Genomic DNA, 8,072 nt, shown 5'->3' with positions numbered 1-8,072 from the left:
TACACAACAGCTACGACAATCATATTTATAATAATAATTTTGCTTGCAGAAAAGCATTCTGCATTTATTTGGTCACATCAAATCAAGCCATCCTCTATTAAATAAGAGAATAAGTGTTCCTGGCCACTTTTTCATACACCCTGCATGCGCTCATGGGCAAACAAGAAAGAGAGCATTTTACCTGTTCACGTTGAGCATTCAAATATGCATACGATTAAAAACAGCCCCCAGGTGGCGCTCCCTCTAAGACATCACATGTCGTACCATATGTCAAAAACTTTCAAATAAATCCCGCAGGTTTAGCAGGTCTAGTGAAATTAGGCCTTTATTATTAAATTAAACCTAACTCGACTTTTCCCTGAGTCGCATTTACCATCTACTTTAAATATACAGCTTCTTCTGCACAATTAATACAGTGACCCCTCTTTGCACAAATCTTGAGTGACCAAAAGGTCCCAGATGCATCTTCATTGTTTTCATTCTTATGGGCATTTAGAAATATCGACGCTTGTACCTTAATATAGCCTCAGTTATATGTAGTTAGCCATTTGGTGGATGATGAACGCGCTTGAAGTGGAGCCGAGAGAAACTAATTTATTTTTCGTCTCTCCGATTTATTTTCCTTCATTATCCTAATTGCCAACTGAATGATCACCTCCCCCACGCGCAATTCAAGAAGACTACGGCATTGATGATAAAGAACTTGATAGCATCACCATGCACACCGAATGCTTCGTGTTCCTTTTTTCCCGCTCAATGTTGAAGTGGCCCTCTGGCGCTTAGCTTAATCATCGACTCGTTGTGGGCAGCTGGCGAGCATGGAAAATCGCCGGAGTAGTTTACGAAGGCTTCTTGTCTGTTCTCTCACGATCGTCTGATAGTCCATCCCGTGTAGTAGGATCTTGTAATCTCATCATTGTATCTTCGTCGATAACCCCTCATCGGGCCCCAGCCCTGGCCCTAGCATCCAGCTACAGGGAGATCAAAGCCGGCCCAACAGATACGTTCACTTTCCTCTGCCATCCTATGCCCCTTCGCTATCGCGATGCATCAAGTGGTGCCTTGCTAATTATGCCTTATCTCTTTCTTTATTTGCCGCATTGTTGGTTTCATCATCGTTGTCGTCCGGACTCTGTATTCTGTGTGTCTTTTTCCTGCGCCCTTTCTTATTTCGCTTAAAACCGAAAAATTTTCTGGAATTTCTGCTGCTGCTCCTTGCAGGTTTGCTGTTCTGATTAATGCTGTTATAACTTCTGCTTCTGCCATAAATCCGTGCTTGTGCGCCGATAGGAGGGTAGAGAATGTGGACTGTAAACAGTAAGTCGCGATGGGCTGCAGGGGGCGCAGCCGGTGATTCGCTAATGACATGAAGTATTGCTGATGTGAGGAGTGGCTAACCACTAATGCCGCATTGAATCACAGAGCCCGGCAAACCGTTGGCATCGCATAGATAATTATTTTACTTGTCCTATCGTTTTCCTTTCCTAGCTCCTTCTGGTGGCATATATTGAAAACGTCGTCTGAAGATTTAATGCACATCAGCTCAAGTTTTGCGAGCGGATGTATATTACACTTACATATTCCTTTTCTGTCTCAATTTTATCGACGTATCGGTCAAGTTACAAACAACAAGCGCATCCCATATATCCCGCTAAAAGACGGATGAGCACTACAAAAAGGGATCATTGGGTCAAATTATGGTCCCACTGCAAAACGCGCATATTTAAATTTAAAATGGCTTCCGTGGCTGGTACCGCCTCTATACACGGCTTCAGATGCCGTCTTATCCAGAATCTACTTTCCAGAATTATTCGCTGCGACAGCTTTACATTTGATATGGTTGCTTCTCTTCAATGGCATGCGAACGGCAGAATAGAACGATCATTCCTGTCTTTCTAGAATCAGAAAGCACTTGAGGGAGTTATGGACTTTAGCGGAGACTGAGTGAGACAAAGTGGTAATAGAAATACGAGACGAAGACCACTCTTTTTGATAATTCGCCTTGACTTGAGTTATGGCCCTCGTGCCGCCTCCAGTAGCAATTGAGCCCTTTCGTCAAATCAACTATGCCATGGCGGGCGCCACGCACGGCTTGCGGGGCGTCGAGCACCATCGCCTGCTTCAAACTCGATGGGACACTTGGGTGTGATGCGATCAGCAAGCAATGAGGAGATCCTCGAAGCTTGACGAGAGGCTCCTATCTCTAACCCTCAAGTTTCTACAACTTTCTCCTGTTTCTGTGCGAATCCCATAGCTTCTTCTCACCCGTTGCCCCTTTCCCTCTGTAGCAGAATACGGTAGCTTCTTATGACGAAATTAGCCTTTATCTCATTATTCATGTGTCAGTATCGCCGTTTCACGGGCCAGTGACTCAGACGGCTACGGGACCTTCTAGGGAAGCGGCGCAAAACATAATGCTCAGCGCCTAAGCTGTAACCGACGCTTCGTGTAAACACTTGGTTCGCTCCCCTTCTGATCACTTTACTACTAAAAACAAACTAAATGAGGTCACTTTTCTACTCTTCTATGTTTCACTAGGCTACTTTAAATGCGAAAGCAGATTTTTCCCTGTACGATCAACGCGGACAGCATAACCACAAAAGGGTGTTGTTAGAATAAATGTAGGCCGCCGCATCGAACGGAACAATGCGCCGATTAAAACAGAGCTACGTGCAAGCTTATTGCCCTTTTGGTAAAGGTGTTCTTGTTTTGAAGGTCGTATTAGAAATTGCGGTGCAATTCAATAGATAATTATAATTGCCAAAACCGATCACGTGTCTTTAATTATGTTTATGGAGCTATTTGGTAAACTGATCGACTTCTATATATATATATATATATATTCATCTGGACACTATTCATAAAAGTTCTAGATATTGCAAGCTTATTACATGTTAGATAATAAATCATGTTGCTGCATGTTTTAATTATCACTTGATATATCTACAGGGAATCAGTATACAAAACCTAGATGGGATTGACGTATCGCGTTCGGTTGATAGCTACTAAAAGCTAACTTGCTTTCGCGAGTGGGAATCATAAATTTGTTATTTAGCTAATACTGTTCAGACAAATCACTCGATTAGGGCACTATCAGGATTGGCTGTGCGTAATTTCTTCCCGACGGCTTTATGCTGAACGCTATGGGAGTTGCTCGGAACTTTTTCATTAAGACTGAATTCATTCTAATTTCAGGCTGACAGGTGATGTCGCTGACGATTTGGCCTCTTCGCTAAACGGAAGTGAAGTCTTGCTGGCAATGAAAATTGCCTTTTCACACCACAGTACATAGCTATAGTCAATGCTTCGAGTTTTATTAGAGGCTCCATCATACTGTCGACTCATGCATCGAAACCACCACGCATATCTCAACTTTACCCAATACAAATCTATTCGAATTATAACTCTTTCTGATTGAGCCTTGCAAATTTGTCTTCTCCGTTTTAAATTAAGGACAAATATTCCTCGTCAAACATAACTAAACGACCATAATGTATAGACTCGGAAAGCTGATCTCGAAGACACGGGGCGATGTAGATTCGACTCCGCGTGTAGACACGCTTTGCAGCGCAAGCCAGTCGTGTGATAGAATGCCGAACGAACGGCGATACCGAACGTAAAACTTGACACATTTAGACTCGTTGAGAAGAACGGCACAAGTAGTGATAAGCTAGAAGAAATAATTTTTTGTATGTTATGTATACAACAGACGAGGAGTTGGTCCGACTTCTTGCAATTCTATGATAACAAGAGCTATTACAACGCACCTACTCATTGTTCTTTGTTTGCAACTAACAACCTTATTTAAAATACAAATATTCTAACATACGCATGCAGTCTATCGAAGAGATGCGGCAAGCATCACAGAAAACGTGTATTTACGGTGTTCAAAGTAGCCCAGATGAATGTTGTCGAAATTACTGGTTAATCCTCTTCTCACCAGTCTCTCCTTTCAATGATCAACGTACAATTCGAGTGTGCAGCTATTTTTCACATGTATTTCTACATCTCTTTAGATTAAACCCTTATACAAAGGAATAGGACGTCATTTTGGAGAGTATTAACGGTTTTTGAAGCCCGATGTACATCCAATATGTAGCGTTGTCGTTTCAGCACAACGGAAATGGCTTTTCTCAACAGCGTGAGAACTAAGACTATGCGGAAAGCATTAGTACTGAAGTTAAGACTAATAGTCATACGGCCATTTGCCTTACTTTTATACTCGAGTTTATTTCCGTATAGATTTTTAGAAATTTCAAAGTTTGATGCAAACGTTACCGTAGAACATATTTTTAATCATGTATATTATCAGGCTATTCGACTGCTGTATCAGGTCCTTCACCCTTTATGACGCAGTCGCTGTTCAAAGCGCCGATATTCAAAACCACATATTTCTGAAGTGAACTTAGCATACGGCGTTCGGCACGCAACGGAGTAGCGGCATCTATATTTTCTGATTTCTTAGCAGGTGTAAAGGGTCCATTGGACAGGTCAGTATATTCCTAGGTCGTCAGCACATTTGACCGATTGAACTTCCCCGCTTCTATCCAAGACAAACATGGGGTAAAAGAAGGTTATTACATAACCTCTTTACAGGACACCTGAGAGGACATACGAAGGTATTCATTTTTTATTTGACAGGAAATGTCTTTAGACATCAATAGGCCCTTAAAAGGGCTAGTGTCTACAGATAAATTAGATCCCATCATTCTACTAGTAATGGTTGCCAAAGCACTTTGTTGTGAATTTGCATTAGACACAACTAGGGAGCTTGTTCCGCTAAGTAACATTTGGCCGACACGATACAATGATGTTTTTGAAAATGCCGCAGACAATCGAACGACACGATATCGGACAACTATTTCCGACGTTTTTTTTAAAAGCTTCTATTTTTTTAATTTTAGTTAGCGCGTTCATGGAATCAGCGACCTCACCGTCATCATGTGGTGTTAACTTCAAGGATTGAGCATAATAACTTACGGAACAGATATAAATGATGCAAGGTGGCATATGGCTGAATTTAGATTTTCAATTTCGATATATTGAGACCTCACAGTAGGTTGCGACAAGCTACGAAGCAACGTGTGAGGACCAATTGTCTGGGCATAGGTTACAGTTATCTGCCACACATTAGAGAAGCGTTAGACAAGGACGGATGTCTTTTCACCTTTGGAGGGAGCTTTTAATCCAAGTTGAGTCTTTCCCTTTCCAGAAGTTTAGATGCTTACATAGTGAACCGATGAAATTTTTTTCGGACTCGACTTAACCGCTTGCGACCTAGGTCTAGGCTATCTGACAAAAATTTGCAGATCTAGTGAAGTCAATAGTTGAGGCCTTTTACAAGCAAGTAATAAAGCTGTTGACGTTCCTGCTGTGGCAGTTCGTACTGGCAGTAAGAGTGAATATCTTTACGAAATATTGATGTAATTTCCGTACCTAGTACATATACATATAGTGCACCCCTTGCCATTGACGAAACAGTAAGTCCCGATCGACGATGCCAAGTTGTTTTATTTTTTTTTTAATTATGTTTTTTCTTAGTTACATCCCTTGAGGTTGATTGGGACCTACTTGAGATTCAGTGATATGTTGCAAATACTAACAGTATGATCACATCCTAGGGTGCGAACTCTGTCTAAGCCAGAAGTAAACAGCAAGTTGAAATCACCAACGATAACAATAGATGCGCTAGCTTCGCAATATTTAACAATTTTGATTGGATTGAACAATCTATAACTGTATTGGCCAATAATGAAAGAATATTATGGGTTTAATTGCGGCCTACGTCAAAAAATATCGCTCACTAAGTTAGCGACCGCTATTACTTATACTATTACCTTGTCTTAGGCAATTATATGTTCAAGACATTTCTTACTCTGTAACGATGCAAGTAGCTCGCGGTTTTAGCGATTTTACCATCATAATAAAGGTCAACTACTATAAGGACTGTTATAGAAAATTGTCCTGACTTGCTGAATTTGCTCCTTCCCTATCATATATTGCTTATGGGCGTCCTTTGGCGATTTGCGTCGCCTTTTTAACCGGTTAACCAACAATACAACGACTATTTTCTTTCTACTTCTATTTGTAAAGTGAACGGTTTTAACTATGATTTGTTTTATTGAGAATCACTAACATAATAAATAGAATTAATCGCTGTTAGTTTCGTATATGGTCATTTCCTTACCAAGTAGGACTTATTTCACAGATATTGTAAAATATCCGTTAAAGTAGCCCTGAATAAGGCTCCCTTAACAAGGTTAGGTTAATTTGTGCATTTACAGCTGTTTAGAGACGTTATGAAACACCGACATGAAATCTGTTAAACGGTTCTTCTGTATGAGTTCATTAACTTCAATTGAAAGACTACTATGAACTAGCAACGCTTTAAAATGTCTAACTTGGATAGCTTGAATGTGTAGCCTCGCGTAAATGTGTGTCTATAAAAGACACGAGACGCGCTAGTATATATCAATGCACTATCTCCTATTGGAAAGTCATTGTCTTTCAATATTTATGGAAATAGGCTTGAAGGCCGACGTTTCGGTTCGAACTATTCTTTGTTGCAACAAAATTCTGAAAACAAAAAAGATAGATTGCCTACATCTGCGTATCATGGAGAAGGCATTCCAACAAGCACCATGTACTGGACATTTCACTGAAATTTTCTCAGGTAAAGGCTCACTATTGGTATAAAACATTTATGAGGCCTAAGTTTCATCCACTGACTTGCCCTTAGCCATTTTCATCGATATAGTTTATTTTTGCAACAACTATTAAGATAAGGAAGAAATTTCATTTGTTAAATTAGACATTTTCGATATATATATATATATATATATATATGTCTTACAATCCTGCCTGAATTGGTTTTAAGGACAAACATTTTATAGTGGACACAGGAACCTTCCGTATCGACGGTGCTCGAATGTTCGAAGGCCATAGTTCATTTTTTCCGTAGAGCTGTTTACTATAGCGGAACGAATTGCGTTCTTGCTCAGTTCTACTCAGGTGTTCTCTCGGAATACTGCGTTGTACCATACGGTTTCCGACAGCGTTTTCCTTCTTCGTAGTTTCTTCGCGGCTCGGTTGCTTTTGAAGAACATAAATCTCGCGTGGCCGCCCTATCTCTGTGTCCTTCCGCCTCTAGGCTCTTTCTTTTGAAGCTACAAAAAAAGTAAGGTCGATGCAAATGGACAAGTATGTATACAGGAACTAAAAGACAGTGATTCAGCTAGCGATGGAGTCGATCGAGGACGTCATACATCAATCTGTCATTTAAAATTTTGATACTCGACCCTTCTTCCGCTAGTGAAGCCTGGGAAGCTATTTAGCCGGAACTATTTTCAACTTATATATGAGAAGGGTCCAGCATACAAATAGAGCCAAACCCAACTCGATCCGTTAAATCCCAACGCAACTTGGGTTAGAGAGAATTGCAAAAAGAAGAAAGTACAAAAAATGACTCTAAGCGTCGGCTCAAACGTCCATAGTAGTAGAGAAAGCTACCAGCTTCATTTTACTAATATCCTTCTTGAAAGTATATATTTAACGTAAAATTTGAGTGAAACTTAGGTGGAACATAAGACACGCCCAAAATCATCGATTGCGCAGATTAATTATATGTCGTGGTAGTGGCTACCTTTTGATCGGTAAGAGAATTCTGCTGCGAATTCCGCTCTGTTTACTTAAGGTACCTAAGGCTATAGATAAAATGAATTATTTATTTATCTCAATACATTCTACTGAACAAGCGTAAGTTAGCTCTGCCAAAGGAGTATCCAGTCGGCTACTTTTCGGAGGTCTTCTTTTCGTCAACCGGCCAGCCAAAGGAAGATGTGGATCAGAATCCGAAGATCAGCAAACGATGATCATCCAGTGTTCCTTGGCGACGACCAAATGACTTATTAGTTAGCGACCACTTGACAACCAATGTTAAGAAAAGTTTTGTGGCTCAGATAGAATGGGATCTACTTCCCGGACCGATGCTCGAAGGAAACGGGATCCAATGAAAGACAGCCGCTGTCTGGGCATCTAGCGCGATGTCGGCGACGGCATTATGAGGGCTGCCG

This window comes from Varroa jacobsoni, unplaced genomic scaffold, assembly GCF_002532875.2.
Source record: "Varroa jacobsoni isolate VJ856 unplaced genomic scaffold, vjacob_1.0 contig00326, whole genome shotgun sequence".
Taxonomy (NCBI): domain Eukaryota; kingdom Metazoa; phylum Arthropoda; class Arachnida; order Mesostigmata; family Varroidae; genus Varroa; species Varroa jacobsoni.
The sequence above is the reverse complement of the archived record's forward strand: the minus strand, read 5'-3'. Positions refer to the sequence as shown.